General features: G+C 35.8%; 1 protein-coding gene across 1 annotated transcript in view; it reads right to left on the reverse strand.

The window, feature by feature from the left end:
• The window catches only part of 5-HT2A (5-hydroxytryptamine receptor 2A), a 151679-nt gene extending 128548 nt beyond the window's left edge, over nucleotides 1-23131 (reverse strand). The window contains exons 1-2 of the mRNA XM_069136410.1: nucleotides 23081-23131; nucleotides 21875-22468 (exon numbers count right to left, since the gene is read on the reverse strand). The gene's annotated coding sequence lies outside the window, so the exon portion shown is untranslated. The remainder of the gene's footprint in view (nucleotides 1-21874; nucleotides 22469-23080) is intronic.

Here is a 23131-nt window from a genome sequence, read left to right on the forward strand (position 1 = left end):
CTTTGAGCCGAGGAGTTTCCAACTAATCGAAACTTTGTTGTTTCGTAAAAGTTCGACTTCTTTACTCCAAGTTTCGCAACCAAATAATTGAAATCAGGCGCTTTCGTAACTTTTCAAATTCAGAACTTCAACTCTGCCCCCAAAAATCTAACTAGTCTGTATAAAAGAGAAAAGGCGCCACTTCTCACACGTTTCACGGGCACGGAAAGTGGGATTCTCGATACACATGTTACAAAAAAACCCAAAACCACTTTTGCATGTTTATTGCGCAATTTCACCGAACGCATAAAATTCGGCATGCTTCTAATTAATGAACCGAAAAATAAAGAGAGATGGAACGACCCTTCACCAAGTGTATAACATCTTCTCGACCGACTTATTTCGAGAACCGTTAAACGCCCGGCTCTCCGCACTGGTAACACGATTCCCAGATGGTAACCTACTTGTGTTAACATCGGCTCACTCTCAATCCTGAAAGCTTCATCCGTCAAACCGACCTAGCCCACTGTACGTATAACAGTTCGGAAAACATTCTAGATCTTATCTCGAATCACCCTTTTCCCGTCGACACTTGCCAGAAAATCAACTCCCGCAGAGTTTCGCCTCGAGCGATGAATTCCCTCTCGACGTTTTCAAGATCACGATCAACGAACGATTTGAAGATCACGACCAACGTTTTTTTGTAGACATTATAACGACACCTACGGTTCCTCAATTCATGGAAACGTGACTGCAGAAATTTTCATTAAACTTTTAGCTGTACGCGAGAAAGAAAATTCATCGACACTGGGAAGCCAAAATCCGAAAATATTTTACAAAAACTTGAGTCTCAGTTAAGTTTGTATTAAAATTGAAATGACGTGTAACAAATTTTACAATCAATGAATTAGTTGTCTTCAAAATAACTATTGAGCTAATATTCTATTTGAAACGTGTAGGGGGGAAAAATAGTAAGAATAAAAATATAAAACACACCGGATATCGTCGAGTGAAACATAGTATAGTGTGGTGTTTCATTCATCACCGTCATATTTCTCGTTTTATTCCCGCAGCTCAGTGACAACTTCATATTATACATGGTACACCTATTTCATTCCCCTAGGGTTTCATTTCTTATCTTTTATCGTACACAACATCTGTCGCGATCCTGGCCGCTAAGACGAGAGCTGCGGTTTCACCGGCGAAAATTTATCGCTCCATGTTTACCTTGCTACGCGTTACCACCACCCTTAAAACAGGTATACATATAATGTATAATACACATCCATGTATAGATATATATATATTGTATACCTGCACCCACTTACACTTTGCGGTGATAATTCACGACAGCAATTTATGTTTTTCTTTTTATCACCGAAGAAAAACGGACAAAAAATATATGTGTAAATAAATAAACAAAAACGAAAGAAACGGGTGGAGGAACTAAATGTGAATAACAAATCTACGCTCTCTTCGTTTCATGGCGTCACGTTGTTCAAAACGGAAGCACGTACTCGGTTCAAGGCGGTATCCCATATAAGAATTTTATATTTCACTTAGTTTTCATGGTCTGTTACATGCATTTCATAAACTTCACAAACATTTCACAGGATTTTAAACCATTGAATAGTGCCCGGAATTCACTCACATCTCACAGTATCTAATAGTAGCAATAGTAGCAACGATGGCAATAGTAGTAATAATAGTGAAATGATAGTAGTAGCAATAGTTGTGATAGTGATAGTAATAGTATAATAGTGAAGTAGCAATAGCGGCAATAGTTGTGACAGTGATAGTAATAGTTGAGTGGCAATAGTTGCGATAATGATAACATTAGTCAGGTGTGAATAACGGTAGTCGTGACAATAGTTGCGATAGTGATAATAATAGTGAAATGAAAACAGTGATAATAGTAACGGTGATAATATTAGACAAGTGTTAATAGTGGTAGTGGTGCTAATACTGGCAATAGTTGTGATGGTGATAATAATAGGGGAACGGTAGTAGTAGCAATAGTTGTGATAGTGATAGTAATAGTGAAGTGGCAATAATGGCAATAGTTGTAACAGTGATAGTAATAGTTAAGTGGTAATAGTTGTGATAATGATAACATTAGTCAGGTGTGAATAACGGTAGTCGTGGAAATAGTTGCGATAGTGATAATAGTGAAATGAAAACAGTGATAATAGTAATGATGATAATATTAGACGAGTCTTAATAGTGGTAGTGGTGGTAATACTGGAAATAGTTGTGATAGTGATAACAATATGGAAATGGTAATACTATCAATAGTTGTGAAAGTGATAGTGATAGTGAAGTGGCAATAGTGGCAATAGTTGTGATAATGATAACATTGGTCAAGTGTTAATAGTGGTAGTCGTAGCAATAAGAGCAATAGTTTCAATCGTGATAGTAATAGTGAAATGAAAATTATCGTAATAGTGACAGTGATAATATTAGTCAAGTGTTGATAGTAGTAATAGTGACAATTCCAAAACTATAATTTCATACTATCTGATGATCATTTTGGAAGCAATTCACGCGATTTTATACGCATATTACAACATCTCGTATCGTTTAAAAAACACGTATAATTTCATGGAATTTTTCAAGTATTTCATGGTATTTTAAGCAATGCTGCTCCAACTATTCTACGAGTAGCTATCCCCTCGATTCGATTTCACCGGCCCCGCTCCTTGCTGCTGCTCGGTTGCTAATGGTGCTACAGCTCTGCTTTTACTATCCTTGCTTCCGCATTACGTTGTTACAATTTTATGACCCTCAGTTTTTCCGCGTACGTGACCTGAAGTTCAGGGTGCAGGATATCCTTCTTGGAATTGACTCACTGGTGTGATTCGACCCGTAATCTCAGTTCATGAAGAGAAATGTAAACGGAAACATTGAAGCGATGTCCTCGAAACATTTAACTCCAACGCCGACGATTACGAGAAACTGTTTTTCATCAAATTTTTAGAATTCAAAATTAGCTGAATCTGACTTATGTTAGTGAGAGTTGAACAGAACAAGATTATCAAAAATTCCATCAAGAGAAAGATTAATATCACTCTTACGCACCTTGCGAAAATCATATCGAAAACGTTGCTATGAGAAAAATATAAAAATTCTCTACCGGCATCAAAAATAGTTCATTGATCATCGATAAAAAAAAAAGTGTGAGCCATCTGGTAAACGTATGCACGAAAAAAGAATTCCACTCATCTATATACATACCGACTAGTTTACATTAATTTATTGTAGACGTAAAAGCGGTGAGGAAATGATAGCGTGCAGCCTACTTGAAAGAAGGGGGAAAAAAACGTGTTTAATGAGCTGTCAAAATATTTTAACGATCCTTTACTTAATATAGTAAATAAATGAACGAATGTGGTTTTCGTTAAGCTCACATCGTATCATACAGATGTAAAGAAGACCATATAGACGGGCACGTGTATCGCGAGTAATAAAGTTGTGAGATTTTCTCATACCCGTAATGTACTCTAAGCACACCAGGGTGATGACGAATCGAGTTTGCGAATGTACAGCTGTATTCGCACGCGAGGATCCACACACAGGTGTAATAAATCAGCAGACGCGTTTGAGCAATCAAATAAACGCTCATCGGTTGTACAGAAATATAACTATCCGATTCGGACTTGTTAAAAAAAAATATATCATCTTTTTTTCTTCATCGAAATTCATTTTTTCATCTTGATAATTTTGAGACTACGGTAACACAGGTATCTAGGGAAACTGTATCATGGATCTAGGAATAGAATGGAAGGCGCATAAGGTGAGAGCATAGGCGCAGGACGTGACGTAAGGGGAAGTCGGTTCAACGCCATATTGGAAGTTCCGCTCGTGGTGCTATCTGGTGAGCAAAATAAGATGCTATACCAATTGTATGCAACTTGGCTAACTACATCGGTGATCTTTTAGGTTAGGGACGCTAACATTTGCCGCCAGGCGGCACCACATGTGCAACTTCCAAGATGGCGCAACCAATCAGAGAGCCTCGTGCCACCTCGTACCCTTTACGTCGTATGTCTTCATCCCCGCGGTGATTGCTCTCACCATTTTATTCCGAGCTCCGTGAACTATACAATGATGAAGTCACTTAGTATCACCAGCCGCCATCTTGTGGGTAAAAGTCGGCCACCCAATCGAGTATTTGTTTTAAAACAAAATTTTCAACCCCATATGTCATTCTGCTTCTACTCGATACTGCAAAATGAAAGTCTGACAGCCTGCACGAGGCTTTTCGTGCCCTAGTAATCGTACAAATGAGTTAAAACACGATCAGCTGATCGCCAACTTTCCGCCATATTGTTGTCCAAATTCATATTGATATATGAGAAGCTAGCATATTTTTCATATTATTTTTGAAGATAGAAGATGGGGAACATACAAATTATGGGGATTGAAACGGATTGGATAAAATCGAGAATCAACAACAGGATCATGATACTAAAATTTTTAGCAATTATTATTCAAAATTAATTCTGACACAGAACCGATCGCTGTTTTTTCCTCGACGTCGTGTTTAATCATTTGATTGATGATCAGGGTTTCGAAATTAGTTTTTGTTATGGTTCTAATTTTTTTTTTTTTTTTTTTTCTACGCGTCTTTCTTCGGTGTATCTACAATATTCTTTTTTTAATCCCGTCTATGGAGAGCTTGTACGTAAAATATAAACAGCTGGTGCGCGTAACGCGTGTTGCAAAAAATTCCACTTAGTTTAAACCTATTTCGAGCTGACAATGCGGTTCCCGGCGGTAAGAGAAATATAAATTGAGACCGAACATCAGTCAATGTCAGGCCGACATGAACGTTTTACACCTCGGAGTCAACCTTCGTGTCTGCATTATTCGAGGTGCGCGTGAGAGGAATTCTACAAATGCATGCCAGGCGACAATTCCGGGTATAACTTAATGTGGCATGATCGACATTTTGTAATTTCATAGGTAACTCGAATTGTTCAAACATGGGTAATAATTTACACAAAATGACCGAACGAGCCCCGAAATAACTCGGATAACGGTTGGAAACGGCAAAAATAGTCCGAAGATAAATGTACAATCATTTAAAGTTGTAAAGAAATTCTATAAAAAGTTTCGCAAGTACGGAAAATCGCTGAAAATATTACCAAAGTCTGAGTTCAGTGTAAAAATTATATAAAATGGATAGAATCGGTCCAAAGAATTTGCAAGCTGAAAAACTACCACCTAAAATATTTCCTAAATTGTTCAAAATACTCGAATTCGGATGGAATGGTATTCCAATAATAAATTTTCAACTACTTTATGCAAAATTGATATGTCATCAAAGCTTGATGCAAAATTCAATCAAAACAGGAAACGAGAACGAGGCATTTATTCTGTCATTCGCTTTTATCACCGTTGATGCGTAACTGACGAACATCAGATACATCAAAGGTACGGGAATTTGAGAATTCGAAGGGTACTCTGATCGTCACAGAAATTTGTTCCGCAGGCGCTTGCAATTATACCAAACGCGTGGCTGAAAGCTTATCCGTTGACAGCCACGTTTGGCTCAGAATGGTCTGGCATTTCAATTACTTTCAACTATTAATTCTAAAAAGTAGCAAAAGTCACCAGGATATTGATGGCTTAAAAAAAGCATGCGGTATTTTCAGGTCTTTTGAGCCTCAAACATACGATGGAGGAAAATTGTATATTTTTTTACGAGTATCCAATCGAGAGCCTTGAATAATTTAAAAAAAATTTGCACCCACGTTAAACAATTTTAGGTTGGCAATGAATAATTCTTAATAAATTTCGGGATCGTCAAAAGATTGCCATGAAGTGAGTTGAGAAACTCAAATACACGTGAATTCCAGTGAGTTTCGCTATTGATTCACCTCATTTCAGGGTCTTGAAATCGTTTCAGCGGATTTCAAGCTTATAATAGCTTAAATAGCGCGCCTACTACGTAAATCAACTACGAGAAGACGCCAAAGAATCAACATCTAATCAATATCTCGTAGCCCACATTTTCAATCTATTTGCACGTTTCAATACATCCAATTTTACAATCATATATTTTTTTTTTTTTTTCATCAGACGAAGTCTAGTCACATTTTTCCAAAGTGGTTAATGAGAACATAACAGTCCTCACAAGTTTATAACAATTAAAAGTGTAAATCCAGCTACGAGAATGAAATCTATATAAGGAAAACGGACACAACGGCTTCGTAAAATCTGCCATTGAAATAGGAACCTGATTGGGCAACAATAAAGAAGAGTAAGAATCAAGTAAAAACAACAAACTGTTATTATTTATGAAGAAAAGACTGGTCATGAAATAATTGTCGCATTAAATTCAAAAATGAACATTTATGTACAGAAAAGGCGTATTTTAGTCTTGCGAGTGAATGAATAAATGATTGAATGATTGAAAATAATTAATATATACAACTTCGTTTATACATGTTTATGTATAACTCTGATTTATTCATTTATTAAACAAAAATAAAATGTATACAGTTTACCTAAAAATAGAGAAATTCATTCAAAATTGATTATAAAACAAAATTGAATGATCCTACATCCTTAAATATATTTCCAAACAATTTTCTTTATACGAGACATATAGTTTGAACCTTGTATCTTCGATATAATTTTTTTTTTTTTTTCGTGTGTTTACGGACAATTTTTTGCGATGACAATACCTGTTACAAGTTTTGAATAATTTTCAAAGATTTTACAGTATCCTAAAATGCATTGCGGGCCTTCGATGATTTGCTAAAGTGATAGAAGATATTTCATTCAATAAGCTAAGGTAAAAGTGTGGACAATTTTAAATTTAAAAAAAGGCACAATTTCGAAAACCTTCTCTTGGAATTTCAAAATAGTTGAACCTTTTAAGAATGGAAGATTTTCCAAGATTCCCCGACGTTTACAAAAGTTGCATCTTTATTCTGACGATTCTTAATAAAGATTTTAAAAATGTGATACATTATTTCGAGAAGCTATCAAAAAGCACTCACTCAATCAGTCTGTAATATGATAAGAAAAATTCAATTTCAAGTTTTCAAATACCTGTCGCAATTTGAAACGATTTGAAAGAAAATCATATCACAACAGACGAGTCGTTCAAAACTTAAGCTAATTGATTTACGGTACATCATAAATTTTGGTAGCAGGTTGACTGCATTTTGACTTTCACAGATTTCAAAAACAGTACTTGTCAATGTATCCCAATTTGCGTGGGAGATTTTCTGAATGAAACTAAAGCGGTTCGCGAATGAAAGGCAAAAAGAGTAGGGGAGGGTAGGGGGGGGGGGGGGGAGGAGAGTTTTCACAGGTTGAGCGAGATGACATATAGGTAGAGTTGGTAAAAAAAGCTTTAACGATACTCCCTAATGGCTTGCTAAACCAGATGCGGTCTATTTTAATCAATGCGGGAACGGAAATTGAAATCACGGTAGAGTGATCCAAAACGTTCGTGAAAATTTCGCCACGCCGTGGAGAAGAAAACTTGAGGGAAAAAAGTATTCGTATCGTCTGATCTCCTTCGTTGTTTCAAACCCAAATTTCATACGCTGAGAATGAAAACTGGTGTTTTGAAAACGACCTCGAAAATTTGAAATCTGAAAATGACGAGTGCAAAAAACGTTTTACTGCTTATCGATTCAAAAATCTGTGTGAAAATTAAATTTTTAATGCACACGGATTTCGTATTCCTTGCATATTTGTGTACACGGTACGCATAGAAGCGTAGCTTGTATGGATTGTCATCCATCAACGGACGTAGAGAGAAAATGATGTGGGGGCGTCGAGAACAAGGCGAAGAAATACGAAAGGAAAGAAAAAAAGTCCAGGGAAACAAAGAGGTAGAAGAAGAAGAAGATTTTCAGAACTAATGGATTGTAACCGGCTATACAAACACGTCCGATCGTCGATCTATCCTGAACGAAAATAGCAAATATCTATTTATAGAGGAAAGATAGGCGGGCACATGAAATGCCCAGAGTGTTGTAAAGCTTGTCAGAAGCTGATGAAAACCTTCAAACTTTAGCAGGTAATTCTCGTGGTAATTCGCAGCTCATTTATGCCGGATGTATCAACTTGCGGCCGATCGGGCGTAACTTTTACCGCTGATTTCTCGGATGCTTTTAGAATTTGTTAGTAAAAAAAACTTCGCTGATAAAGCGAAGTTGTTTCCCCCGATTTGAAAAAAAAAAATCTTTCCCTACTTTTAAAACGATTTTTCTAAGAATTCCCTACGTTGTTTATCGATCTCACGCCGAAATTCCGAAACATTCTGCAAAGGCTGAAGGCGTTTGTGGAAAGGAGAGAGAAAGAGAAAAAAAAAAAAAAAACACCCAAAAACCCGACAGTAATTTCGTGAGTTTTTCTTTCGGACAAATTCAGCATTTATCGAGACAACGCAGTAAATTTTTTCGAACAAGCAGAAATGTTCTGGAAATTGCAAGAGGGATGAATTTTGAGGACTTGTCAAAAAAAAAAAAAAAGTCAAATTTATATGCAGATTTCGAGTCGAAAATCTCAATCTCGCCAATTTAGAGACAGGTAGAATGTTTGGAATTAGTTTGGAGTACCTGAAAAGTAACGTTCGTCAATCTTAGGTGAACACAATTATCTCTGTTATGAATTTAATTCTCTTCAAACTATGTGAAACAATTTACGCCTGCTTGTTTGCAGCTTCTGAAATTGTTTAGAGGCTTTTCTAAGAGTTCGGGTTTACTTTCCGTACGAGTGATGAAAAAAATGCGAATAATCGGATAAGAAAATGGGGAACAAAAATGGAATTAAAAACAAAAAAGTGAATATCGTTCCAAGAAATTACGGCGGGCAAAGAAAGAAGCCCAAAAATTAACGAAGGGCTCGATTTTGGTTGAAATTGATCGGGAGGCGTTAATTACACCCGAGTAACTCGATAGCCACGCTGCTAAAGCTTTCCAGCAAATGCAATCAATTAATTTCTACTCAAGTATAATACCGGGTGTCTCCATTCAAATTTGTTTCAAGCCTTGAGCAAAATATACATACAATATATGCATAAAAAAAAAAAAAAAGTATTTTCGAAAAATATTAATAAAAAAAAAAAAAAGTAAAAACACGTTCACAGACCTCAGCCAAAGCAAGAAGCTTAAATTAAATGTCCGTAACTTTGTTCCGATCTTCAAAAAAAATCGTATCTTACAAAAAAAAAAAAAAACAAAAAAAAAAATTTAGCACCTTACAATTATATTTTACGTAATTATTTTGCATTAAATCAATTTGTTAGTGCCCAAGTAATATCAGTGAAATAGAACATTTTTCATCGATAAATGAAACATCTGCAATAGTTTTCGACAGACTTAAATGAAACTTACAATAAACGGAAAAAAACGTAACGATAAGTTTCATATCTTTTCAATCTCCTTACAAGTTTGCTGCGATAACTCTGAAGAAATATATTTCGAGTTGTGAAAAGTTTGTTCAAATTCAGACACCCGCTATATTGCATATTCTACTTTACAGGCGCACGAAGAGTTCTTTAGGGTTACGTAGAGTATAGGTATACAAGGATGGATCAACTAAATGCTGCCACGAACATGAAAGAAGAGTCGATAGGGGTGTAAGAAAGAAAATCTGGATCCACGATCAGCGACACGTACATAATACCATCCCACCTACACACCCTAAGAAATTCAATTACGATACGAAATGAAAGACGATTTGCCATCCAGCTCACGTTTTTTCGCCCCCCTTCATCATTTCGCGCTTTTCTTTAGCTATATCCACTTATTTTAATAGCCACCTTTGCGCTCTTCCCCTTTTCTGACTGTCGTTTTCAAGCTTGTAATACATTTTTCGTGTACTCGTATTTACGCGGCGAGAAAAAAAAAACGTACATATTCCGATAGAGGATGAATTAAAGAGTGGAAATTTTTGTAACTCACATTTTTAAGCTCAGGATTATTCCCGGTATTCATTCTCTTCGTTCGATTTTTTACATAAATTGTTGAAAAAGCAATACGTGAATTTCTTAACCGAAGCCTGAAAATCTTTTTTGGATTAGTTGACATTGGATTTCAATAATTCTCACCGTCACTTTTTATCGCTGCCGAAGTAACTTTTCTCAAACTGATTCTTGGGATTATAATTTTTACCTCATTCTTATTCTCGTATGTCAAATATTTTCGAAAGATATTGAATCAGTTTTAAAACCCGTTAAAAACTTTTTAGACCGTGCTAAATTCGACAATAAAAGCGACACCGGTACACTTTTTTCTTCCGATTCTAACCGTTCTTCACCGCGTTGAAAACAAAAAAAGAAAAAAAAGATAAAAAAACTCGCGAACGCATTTCAAAAGCCAGTAAAGCATTTATGGTACTTATCGAAATTTTTCGATCCAATTCGATATCTCGTAGATTCAACGTAGTAAACGGATTTCTAGAAACATCGATGCCTTTGAGAGTGGTAAAACAAATCCGACAAGAAAAATCGTTCAAAAATTACCGTAGAATCTATTGACGAAAAAACTTTTCAGAGAAATTATTGGCTCGTTCTTATTTTCGAGGTAACTCAGTTTTGGAAAGCTTGCGAGAAGCTTTCGGGACTACTAAAAAGCATTCGTTCGTCCGTAAAACCGGATTAAGACAAATTTACCGTTCTTCTGTGCGATTCGTTTTTTTTTTTTTTTTTTTTTTTTTTTTTTTTTTTTTTTTTTTTTTCCACCCCGTTGCGCGCCCGAGGGTCCGAAAAATAATTAATCCTTGCTTTGAGAAATCTGAAAAGCTTTCTGGACTACTCAAACTTCGGCGAGGTGAATAAATCGTTCCCTTCGCCCCCCCCACCCCGCTTCCCTCCTTTCCGGTACTTCCGGTAACGGATTCCCTTCGCTTTCCGCTCCCGCAAAATCTCAGACGGTCAATTTTGTCCCATTCCGAATTGGAGGAGGAAAATGGAGGCGCGGAACGGCTTCCTGGGACAATATTGGCTCCATTGATGCGACAAACTCGGTCGGCGGACAAACCGCGGACATAATACTCCGCATGTCATATTGTCCACGTCTGTATTTCTCATATCGGGTTATTTACCGGCCTGCATCGAGCGTTTGCCAAGGCATACGATACATGTACACATCCCTCGCAGACGCGTATCGTGTATGGGGCATTCCGATCGAGATTAAAAAAAATGATGTTTCAAATTTGTTAAAAATTGTTTTTTTTTACGTCACAGCATATCGGGCGAAGAACACCGCTACATTTGGTACGAATTTTTTGTCTGTAAGACGGTGAGGTTTGCCATTTTCGATACGTCTGTCTTCCGAGATCTGGAAGGAATTGTGAAAAATTTTTCAAAATGCGTTGTTTGATAAAACTTTCTGAATCCCAGCAACGAATCGAGTTTTAGTCACGACCGATCACATTCGTATGTACGGTTTTACCGGAACTCGTGGAATGCCCTGTAGGTACGTTATATTTGCACTGTCCGCCACCCGGTATCGACGATATATGTAATTTTCCCCGATGAAAGCACAATTTGAATCCAATTTTCTATACCGATTCGGTTTCCATTCCCTCCTTCACTCTTGCCAAATATTTGTTTTCCGATAAAAATCGATAACGTGGAAAAAAAAAAAAAAAATCTTACAATCGGAATATACCGATTTCCGAATTACTCGAACAAAATCTTCAACGACCTAGATCGTGCGATCTGTAAATAAAAAATAACATCCCCGGACGAAATTCTCGGGATTTCATCGTGAGAGAATTGAAGCTGGCAATTCCGAAAAAAATTATATAGAGCGTTTCTTTTATATTCTTACCAAGGTTTTTGTAACTCGTGAAATATCTAAAATCGTTTAAAAAAAAAAAAAAAAGAAATGTGAAAAATATACGTGCCGGATTTGTACAAGAAAATAAACGCGATACGCGTTTCTTGGAATATTTCTTCCACTTCGAATTCACGTCCCGATTTCCCTCCTTCGAATTTCATCTACTTCCCCTTCTGGACTGACAAACGCAATCTTCCGTTTTTCGACTCTCTTCGTTACTTTCCGGTGAAAGCGTCGTCGATCGGGTAAAACGTCAACATCCAATTCTATGCATTTGTATACACGTATATACGATATGTACTAAAACTTTTCTCATTACCGGACGAACTTTACACAGTTGACTACATGCATACGATAATATACATATGTTGTATAAATGCGACCTGAAATGCTACACATTCTCGAGTATCCTCCATTCATCTTGTTCTGAAAAGAAAATTCTGAGAAATAACGAGACACTTGTTGTTTTCTTATTTTTTAACTCTCTTTTCACTTCTTTCATCCATTTCGGCATGAATGAAATTTGTGCATCAGTGTTGAAAACAAAATTCAATAAACGATACTAATCACGCGGAGAATGCGAGAAATTTTAGCAATGGCTATAATTAAATTCTCTACGATAATAATAATAATAATAATCACAGACCAAAGTTCTTTACGCAATCAATTAACATACACAAATCTTTTCTCATCGTGATCGACGAAGCTGATGCATTTCAAGCCTGAAGAAAAATACACAAATGAGCAAGGCATTTCGGTATATAGATTTGAATACACAAAAATTCTGTGAAAACTTTTTTCTTTCGACGCTGGAATGAGAAATGTGAGAAAAATGGAAGACGGTATTATTAACGGAGCAGAATTTCGAACATTGATTCAAGTATAGTTGACGAATGACCTGTAAAATGCTACACTTAACGTTGATTACCAAAATGGGGTGAAAGAAATTCATCGGTATGGATAAACGATGCTGTGAAAGTAAGAAACGCGTGAAATAGAACAAGGCCGGCGGAGGAGAGGAGAAAAGAAAAATAATTTAGGAATAAAGCAGGATGAAATGTAACAACGATAATGACGCGACAGGTGGAAAGGATGCGGGAGAAAGAAAATGAATTTTCCGTCTCGGTGTAACGATGAAGGGGTTTTAGCCGGGCTTCCTTCCTGAATTACTACCTTCAATGCAACAGCCAACAGTCGCGGTATGAGGATCACGATCTCGTGTGTGTGTGTGTGTTTGTTTACACATATGTACATGTAACAAAGGGTGAAGCGCAGCTGGCGGGGGGTAACAAATGATTCTTCCCTGCTGCGAGCTGTCACCCTCAGCTGCAGAATTTCTCCGGCTCGTGTATATTTCGAGTGGATAAGAGCGGGCGTCAATTTCCATGTAAGTCTGATTCTCGAGGAAATTTGACAATTTCGGAATAATGTTTCACCATTTTTCGCTCGTCGGGTAATTCTGTCTGGCTTATTTTTTTTCAACCCCTAATTGTTCCCGACTTTTGAGTGATTTTTTTTAAAGTCGAAGCTTTGAGAAATCAATCAACCCCTTGACTGTCGGTGATACACGTGTGGGTGGTAAAAAAATCGTGCTACACACGTGTGGGGATGTGAAAAAGATTTTTCTGCTACATCGATTTGACTGTAATTTGGCAAATCGTCGTTTTTGAGGTTGCTGAATCCGAATCTGAAATCGGATTTCTAAAGTTCTAAATGGCGGATCCAATACGGCGGACGCAAATTCGAAAAATTTTATTTCAACCCGACGAAAGTGAGTATGGAATGGTTTTTGAAGTCGCTCGCTGAGAAAAATTTCATTTCTTATAGTAGCTTGAGAAACTCAGTAAAACAAGTATCGTTAAAAAAAACTGTTTGAATTAAGAACAACGAGGTACGCGTAACCATTTTGCGCTATTGTAGATCCTTTTTTGGTTATTGCAACGCAAAATCAGTTTGTTAGGTTTACTCTACTTTTTGTAGTCAAACAAGGCTTTAACGTCAATTTATTCTTGCACAAGCATTAAATTTTCGCAACGGTTACAAGAAAATATAGTAACAGCGATCGTAATGAGAAAGAATAGTAACGGATACTAGACTTTCCGGTAACAGCTAGAAAACTAATTTTCATTTTGTACCTAGAACTGTATTTTTCGATTGTGGTGAAAAATGAAAATAGTCAAGGACTGAGCGGTAACCGGAACTAAAAATTTCTCTCAGTGCTGAATCCGACTTTCAAATCGAATTTCAAAATTTACAATTGAAAATTTGAAAAGTAGTCGGATTTCGACAGAAATTTGTATCTTTAGAGGTTTATGGTCGCGAATTTTTGAACTTTTCTACTTACTCTAAAATCAACTCGATGAAATAAAAACTGAAATTTCCTCCCGCCGTATTGAATCCACCGTTTTGAATATTGAAAATCCGATTTCAGATTTGGTTTCAGCGACCCCAAAAATCGTAATATTGAAACTGTGGGATAAATGTATGAAAATTTTTTTCCAACGCAAAAGCGTCACGAAAATCTCATTTTCATTAAGCGTATGGAAAATGTGCGACGGAAATTCCAACGTGCGTTTAAAAATTGTTACACGGTGACCTGAAAACGTGGAATTGACATGGAATTCCCTATTCGTAGATTCGCATTGAAGTAGAAATTGTCGGCCACATCCCCTGAAATTCGTTCACCTTTTCTCTTCTGTTCGTTTCTGTTGCAACGGTCTCTCTTTTTATTCCCTCTTCATTTCCGGCTCTTCGATTCCTTTCTCGATACGTATATTTGAGAAGGTATAGAAACATTTGAATAACAAATATGCTCAAGAGGAATAAACTTCGGCAAATTATCTCAGTCGTATAATCCTGTTAAAGTCAAACCCATCTCGTCAAAAAGCTGCAAGCAGTTTGCAATTTTCCATTCAGATTGTATCCCGTTTGTGTAACTCCGCATCAATATTTATGTACGTATAATAAATTTTTTATACAGAATAAAGTTGGGAGAGTATTTCTCAAGCCGTATTACGAAATTTGAGGAAACACTGAGACAAATATCTGAATCGACGTTTCTTTATTTAGTGTTAAAGATTCTCGGAACTTTATTCATCGAAATATCGATATGACACTCTTGCTTTTATTTTCTAACTTATCGGTACCTAAATTGCGATAGTTCGTAAAAAACCGAATTCAATTCGTTTGTAATTGGAAACCGTGTAATTCTGTAAAGAGAGAAAGAATTTTTATTTGAAATACATTTTAACTATATCAGTCAACAAATTTTCCCGCGCGTGCGGTTTTTTTATTTACAAACTGAACAGTCCGATTATTTCTACAAGCACGGCTGCAGCAGTATTTGAAATTATCAGCATTCGGCTGGCTTTTTGCCCACGAAATTCGCTGCGAAAATACGACTAAAGCATGTAGAAAATTAGTTGTAAACTAGATTATGTAAAACAAGAATAAAAAAAAAAAATAAACACAAAAATGTTGACCGTTAAATAAGTTCTGAATTACGTTGAAAAAGGGTTTCGAAGAAATAAAATTCCGTTTCTCAAGTATAAAGAGAAGCATTGAATTAGCTACACCGTAAAATATCTGTACAGTAATAGACTATACATTTCTGGTAATTTGCCGTTTCATAAAGTTTATCAATTTCTCACGCCGAATTCCCAACGAAATTAAGTGATATTTGTTGAGTAGGAGAGAAATAAATGTCAAAACAATCGCTAAGCATACAAACAGAGCTGAAATAATGTAATAAACAGCTTTTCAGAGTATTTCTTAGCCTCGAAACGTGTAATGCGAAAATTGCTTCATATTGCAATAACGCCGATTTTCGGTGAAATAATGATAAAAAATATTCAAAAACTTTTCGTAAATGGTCGCAAGTTCTTGAACAATATACCCAAAAACAGAAAAAAAAAAAAAAAACATGAGACGGATTTTTTTTTTTTTTTCGGCACAATGAAACAAAATGCACGTTAATGCATATCTTTTCACAAGACATAAATAATGTTACATAAAGCCGTTGCAGTTTCTCAACCGCGAGCTTGTTACATGATACGAGTTGCAGCATATAATTCAAAGTTATATTCAGCTCGCCGCTCGAGTCAAGAATTAGATAAACGAGGAAAAAGACAAACCAGCTGTTCCTTAGCCCAGAAACAATTTCCAACCGTGTCGCTCTTTGTCATTCCGATGGTATTTTTATCAACAATTTGTCGGATTACGCGAATTAAGGTACGTTTGAATAATAGCACGTTCAGAATAACATCCGCTTCAGTTTATTCGTAATGAATAAAATTTTACCCGCGAATATACATCAAAATTATGTTGGATAATTAATTCAACTTCGACGCGATTGAAGGAGTTACGTTTTTTTTTTTTTTTTTTTTTTTTTTTTTAATTGAAATTTATTACCCTTCGTGAGAAATGATATTTCATTGAACGTAATAAATTTTCTAATATATCTGTTAAATGTTCACAAATTGAAATATCTTTTCGTGCTTGCAGTTGAAAAGTTATGTTATGAGGCTGAAATGATTTTTTGAACACGCATTTTTTTTTTTTTTAACCAAATGACACATTTTTATTTCCACCTCCGTGAATTTATTACCCAAAAAACTTTTTACCACTCGCAGGATGAAGAGGAAAAAGAATTCATTTAGTAGACAAGAATCGGTTCTTTTCTTGATCGATATTATTTTGTTCATCATATAATTCAGGCTGTTTTGTACCGGAAATTCGTCGAAAAAATGTCGATTTCGCACCCAGTTTCAATTTGATTTATGGTCAAATTCGTTTACCACCTTCGAATAATAATCAAAGCATTTTTTTCGTACAACTTCGACGCGAGCTTAGCCGAGAATAGAAACTAGAAAGATGAATATACACATAGGCGTATGAATAGAGGTGTAATTTATTAAGATTATCTCGGTTTGTATAAGGCATTCCACCGTGACTCGTTTGGCATCCAACCCTGACCAACTCGAATTCGATAAATGATTCTTCGCATAGTTCTCGCAACTCTAGAATCAATGGGGTATTTCTTTTTTTTTCTCTTTTTTTCAAAACTTGCTTTTGTAACACTGATGAATTATCCTATAGTTCGAACAGAATTAAAAACAGATTTTTATTCCCCTGAGAACAACTTGCATAATAGGGGCGGAGCTTAAGCTCCGAATTTGAAAAGTTCCGAAAGCGCCTGATCCCCAATTATTCGGTGGCGAAACTTGAAGTAGAGATATCTAAGTTTTACGAACGTAAAAATATCGAAAATCCAAAACAAGGAAAGATCAAAGCGCTCAAATTTCACCAAGCCAAAATTTACAAAACTAAAAATCTTTGATCATACGGGAATTCTGATGTTGCAGATTTTCAAATTTTGGACTTGTCGGAATTTGGAGAGTCGAGTTTCGGAACATTCGAAACTGATGTTTCGTCAAAGTTTCGAATCTTTACTTTAAGTTTCGCGACGAAATAATTCGGAATATGGAACTTTCGGAACTTGTCGATTTCGGATTTTCAACAGCAATCCGTAAAATACCGTATTAGGCAAAAAAAGATTCATCGAATTTCGGTTTTCATTTACTCGTTTGACAAATTTCGCAAAATTCGATTCTTACGAAATAATAACTTAATATCGAGTTGAAAAAAACAATAAAATTTATTTCAAAACGAGATTGTTTGCTGATCGATGAAATCAACGAGGTGAGGAATTTTCGTGAAATAATAAGCAGAATATGAGGTAGAGGCAAAAGAGCGAAAGAAACATGGCATAATTAAAAAAAAAGAATCGCGAAGGAAATACGCATGAATGAAACTTTATCGGAACCAACTTCCGTCGCAATATTTCACGCCTCAACATCAAATGTTGCGATTTATTTCGAGGGAAAAAAGAAGGAAGAGAAAAATATGAGAGATGAAAAAAAAGTCGTGGCACGAGGAGCGAGCGGGAAATGTGTAGAAAAATGTGAGGAAGAGCGCAGTAAACTGATAAGGGAAATAAAGAAAGTGAAAGAGAATAATAAACGCGATATGTATGCTATATATGCAAATACGACAAATTACCGGAACTTTGAATATAAACTGTGAGCGAAAAGTCCAGGCGTTGGCTTTCAAGTCTATAACGCCATTCGATTTAGGAAAAAGGTTTTTTTTTTGGCTCGTTGCTGATTGTTTTTGCAAAACTATCGCCGTTTAGTTGGAAATAAATTTTTTTCAAGAGAAGAGAAATACATATATGCATCATTTTTTATGCAATGATTCTCGGTGTATTGTTTTTGTTCAAGATTTTCAGACGGATGTAGTCAAATACGTGACAGAGAATAAATTTCAGATCGTTTCGTCAATACGAACACAAAATTTCGAAGACAAATTATTTACGTAGTAGGGAATATGAAAATACTTGCGATGAAAATTCATCAAAAATGTAACTCCCGGAGTCATAATTCTAATAAATTTCAGAAATGAATAAATAAATTTAAAAAAAAAAAAAAGAAACGAATAGGCAAGATAATGATAAATTTGTTTAAAAATTACTTCCATTTGTTTTTGGTATTTTTTAAGTCATTTTCAGCAAACTTTTTCGAAAATTAACTAACATCAGCGAATGTATGAAAATTGTGGAATTCCTATCACCGAAATAGACGATCCTTGATTAATTCTCGTTTCGAATCGCAGCGGAAATCATAAAGCTTGTAATTTAACGAATAACGTTAATTAATTGGAGACCTAGCGGAAAACTATGTTGTATTTTTTGTATTGAAAATGCTGCTTAACTTTGGCAAGTCTTGCGAAAGTCTGAAAAATACGCGATAAGCTTGTCCAATTTTCAAGTTCGCGGAATAATTATTGATCTGAGAAATATGGGTGGGCTGATATTATGCGATATCACAATTAATTGCAATTTTTATCAGATTTATGAAATTCTGTTATCGTGCTTTATGACACGCGTTTCGCGGAGGTTTGTACATACATAAAATGTGAAATTAGATATCAATCTGTAAAGCTTCGTTACGTTTCCCCGCTCTCAATTTTTTCAGGAATAAAACCGGAACCATGATCAATTTATTAAAAAACTTCAGTCGATTCAGTGTCACTTTTGAGCGCAATTTTACGCTGTGTCTTACCTACTTTTGTGCGTTCAGCAATATTTGAGAAAATCTCGTACGAAGTGAAATCGAATTGAACTTTGTTTGAAACGCAAATTATTCTGAAACATTTCTTGGGGGGTATTTTTTCGTCATTTTCATCTTTTTCATCTCTCAGCTTTCAATCCGTAAGATTAGGGAAATGAGGAAATACTTTGCGCCATAAGAAGATAAAATGAATAGGACTCAGGATTCGGCATTTCTTTTCCCAATATTCTACGAAAGTTGTTCGAAGGTCCTCGAAATTGTGACAAAAGGATGCGTGATAAAAATTGAATGACGCTTAATGGAGTTTCACGTTTCAAGATTGAAAATTTTTTTCAACAATTTATTCGTAATAATCGCAATTGTTTTCCGACATTCAAATTTGACAATCGCTCAAATCGACGGCGAACTCCATTTCACAAAGCAGCGATAATAAAATCGGAAACGCAAAAATCTACGAATTTAAATCGAGTTAAGATTCGTCGTTTCCTCAAGCATAAAAAATAAAAAAAAAATAAAAAAATCAGTTGCATTCGATCGCGCGATGATAAAAATATATCCTCAAATTTATACGGAGTCCAAAAAAAATAAGGTAAATAGAAAAAATGTTGGCACAAACTCGAGTTGATTAAAAAAGTTTGGAAGACGGGTGAAAAAAAAATATTATACACATTTTTTATGTTCTTCGATAAATCTTTAATATTCCGATCACGTCTGTCAAATAATTGATAGCGTAATAATTCTCCTGACTTCGGATAAAAATAAATAAAGCGAGTGATCAAACCCTGCAAGTTACATAGTTGTAAAATTTGATGAAAACCGAATGAAAAGAATCGTCGCATCCTTTCATCGAAACGTAAATCACAGCTCTTTTAATACCGTATAACGTATAAGCACGTACGTGGAGGTCAAAGAAGAAGAACATAAGACAATGGATCAACAAAAATCAATCAACATGTTTATAAACGATTTCAATGATGTAACTTACAGGGATTAAACACAGCGTTGAGTAAATACGTAAAACCGAATGAAATACCGTTTCTTTCTTTCTCTCCTCTGGCTCAATCCCTTGTTTTTATAATCCTTACTTAGTTGTTTTTCCAGCTTCGCTCACGGTTCAGCAGCCTCGCGATTCGTGAGTTGGCACGCGAATTTACGCAGTCGTAAAAAGAACCGAATAAACGAGCGTTTATGCATACATTTCCATGGATTTCTACAAGCAGTTCGCGCGTCTGACTGGACGTCGATCTTACTACTCGGACTCAACTCGAGGTACGATATAAACCGTTGAAATTGATGTACGAAGGCGAGAACACAGTCGGAGAATGAATGCGCAACAGGCAGCCGGTCTGCCAACGCCTCGAGGAAAATTTTTCACCACATACGAACGATTGAGCGATTCTGTGACGTAACAGTTGAGGGGAAAAAATCATCTGGTCGAAATTCAGCGAGAAAAGTTTATGCGCAAAAGGCCGATTTCGAAATCGAACTCGAATAATTTGTACAATTTTACTGCAGTTTTTTTTTCACCTTTGTTTCGAAAATGATTCGGAGGCAAACGTAATCGAATGTCTCGAATAACAAGCGGCTGAGGACTGGCCATGAGCCAGCTCTCGTATTTCCCGGTCTCACAGTGCAGGTTCCAAGTTTGTAGAGAAGGAAAAGAATAATATCGAATTCAAATTTCGAACTGCAAGTTCAGATTCGTGATTAATGATTTCAAAGTCCTGGAATAGCAAATTTCACGAAAATATGACGATGGTTTTTATTCTAAACCGCTATAATGGTTCCGCCGTTGCAAATTTTTGAAGTCTGACTTTGGATTCGTTATCAGTGACCCAAAAAACCTCAATCTACCAATTTCTACTCAAATCGAAATATTTTTAGATTCTTTTCCACCGTACTGGATCTCCATTTTGGATTTCGCAATACGACTTTAAATTCGCGATCAACGATCCAACGAATCGGCGAATGCCAATTTTCACAAGAGTCTCTAGTTTTTTTTTCTCAGCTTATCGAATACGACAAATTCAAATTTTGCAACTATGACTTTAGACTCGTGATTAGCAACCCAAAACGGCTCACGGTACCAATTTTTATTTAGATCCATTAATCCATTCTCAAGATATCATCATTTTTTTTAGATTTTCTGGAATTTTGTTATTTAAATAATTGAAAAAGTACCGAACCGATCAAAGCCAATAACCTCCATTATTATTCTTTGAAAACAGAGAAACGAAAAGTTAAAAATTAGTGTAATTACCGAACCATTTGCTTACGAATTCTATTCCCCAGTTTCTTGATCAATCGATTCATACAATTTTAGAGAAATTTTATGGCCGTGATTTCAGGAACGATTCGGAAACAAACGTCATTGAATGTCTGGGATGGAAATTAGTGCAAGTAGCAAGCTATTTTTTTATTGTTTCACAATTGAAATTCATAAAATCATGAAAAAAATTTTCAGAAACCTTTCGCACGCTCAAAAACAAAAGAAAGAGAATTATAGGAACGATTTTTGGAAGATTCGATGAAACATTTTCTGGCTAAATTTTGTGAGCTAGAGATTGGAAGAAAAAATCAGTTTGAAAAAATTGTCATTCGTACCAGACTAGTATTTAATTTTATTCAGCTGTCAGTTGTTGAATAATTCGCGCAATTTTTTACTGAATATTCTCTAAGGTTTTTCACGAAAATTTTACAGGAACAGAAAAAGCGAATTCAAATCGATTTCTATCAATGACCAATTACCGGTCAGACAAATTCCCGAAACACAGAAACTCACATGGAAGATGAAGAAATGGAAAATAGAAAAATACGTAAATGACCTTGATCAGTTTTCCTCCACATAAAAAATTCGAACAGTCCATTCTACATTCTTTGAGAAAGTTCTTACAGAATTTTGAAACGGTACACAAAAAATCGAATCAATCTGAGATACAAACTTGCACTCACATTTGTCGCCGCGCATTTCCTCTCCAATCGGGCATAATTTCTCGTGTCGTTCGTTTATTATGTTATTTCTTTATACACCAAAACTTTTTCAAATTAACGTAAAGTTCCGAGACACGTGCGTTCATTAATACGTTGTCACGCTTGTTCACACCACAAATTATATTTTTAAACATTCGCCGTTTTGTCGATGTGTACGTTGTTTGTTTTTACTTATTTTCTTTCTTTTTTTTTTTCTCGTCTCACCAGCCGCGTCACTTAACGTTAGCGAATGTATGTTCAGGCCTACTTATTAATACAATTGATTTTCAGTAGAGGAAAAAAACTTTTTCTCTGGGTCAGGATCAACTCATGCTGTGAATGAGAATTAAAACAAGAATTGAAACTTTTGTCGTATTTAGATTTGTTTTTTTTCTTTCAAATTTTTTTATTTCAATCTCTTTCACTTTTGTCTGTATTTCGAATTTCAATCACTCGTCTTTTATCCATATATTCGGTTCGTATTTTTAATTTATCGTATTTACGTTTAACAAATACTCGAAAATGTTTGTTTTTTAACGTCTGAGGTAATTTTTGTTCAAATGTATTTCTCCACCACTTTCTCCACGTGAGAAAAATCGAAAAACGATCATAAGAACGAATTTATTGTCACAGATTGCATGCGTTGCATAAAAATTTGCATGTTTGTTTGCTGACGAAACGTGCTAATTTGTTTCTATATTTTAGAATCGCGAGGGTTACAAATTTAACTGAAAATTGAAATCCGTTCAATTTTGCAGACACCGTCTGTTATTTATTTTCCTCGTAATTTTCTCATCGCATAAATCTACGATTTATTGCGATACGTTGACCGGAGTAAAAAAAAAAACGGACCGAAAACTATTCTCAAGTAAATCGAAAAAATGATGAAACCCTTCACTAATGCGTGAAATGAATAAAACAGGTCGGTATAAATTTCAAATTTTATCGCAAAAGCGATACGAAACGACAGAAAATCGAAAGCGTGAAAACGTTGCGACATCGACGAGTTAAATTAGCGAAACCTGAAAAGCATCGAAATTCGAAATTCACCGAATTTTCGTTAATCATGGGTGTTGAGAGCTTTTTTGCTCCTAGTAATTATCTCGAAATTGAAAGTCTCGATTTCTACTCCTCGCTACTCGTACGTGGCAATTATCGCTGTCGTAACACGAGCACAAGTCAATTCACGTTAGCGGGCGTCGCGACGCCGGGCGTCGAACGCGATCCTCGTCGTCGGGC

Source organism: Neodiprion pinetum, chromosome 5 (assembly GCF_021155775.2).
Source record: "Neodiprion pinetum isolate iyNeoPine1 chromosome 5, iyNeoPine1.2, whole genome shotgun sequence".
Taxonomy (NCBI): domain Eukaryota; kingdom Metazoa; phylum Arthropoda; class Insecta; order Hymenoptera; family Diprionidae; genus Neodiprion; species Neodiprion pinetum.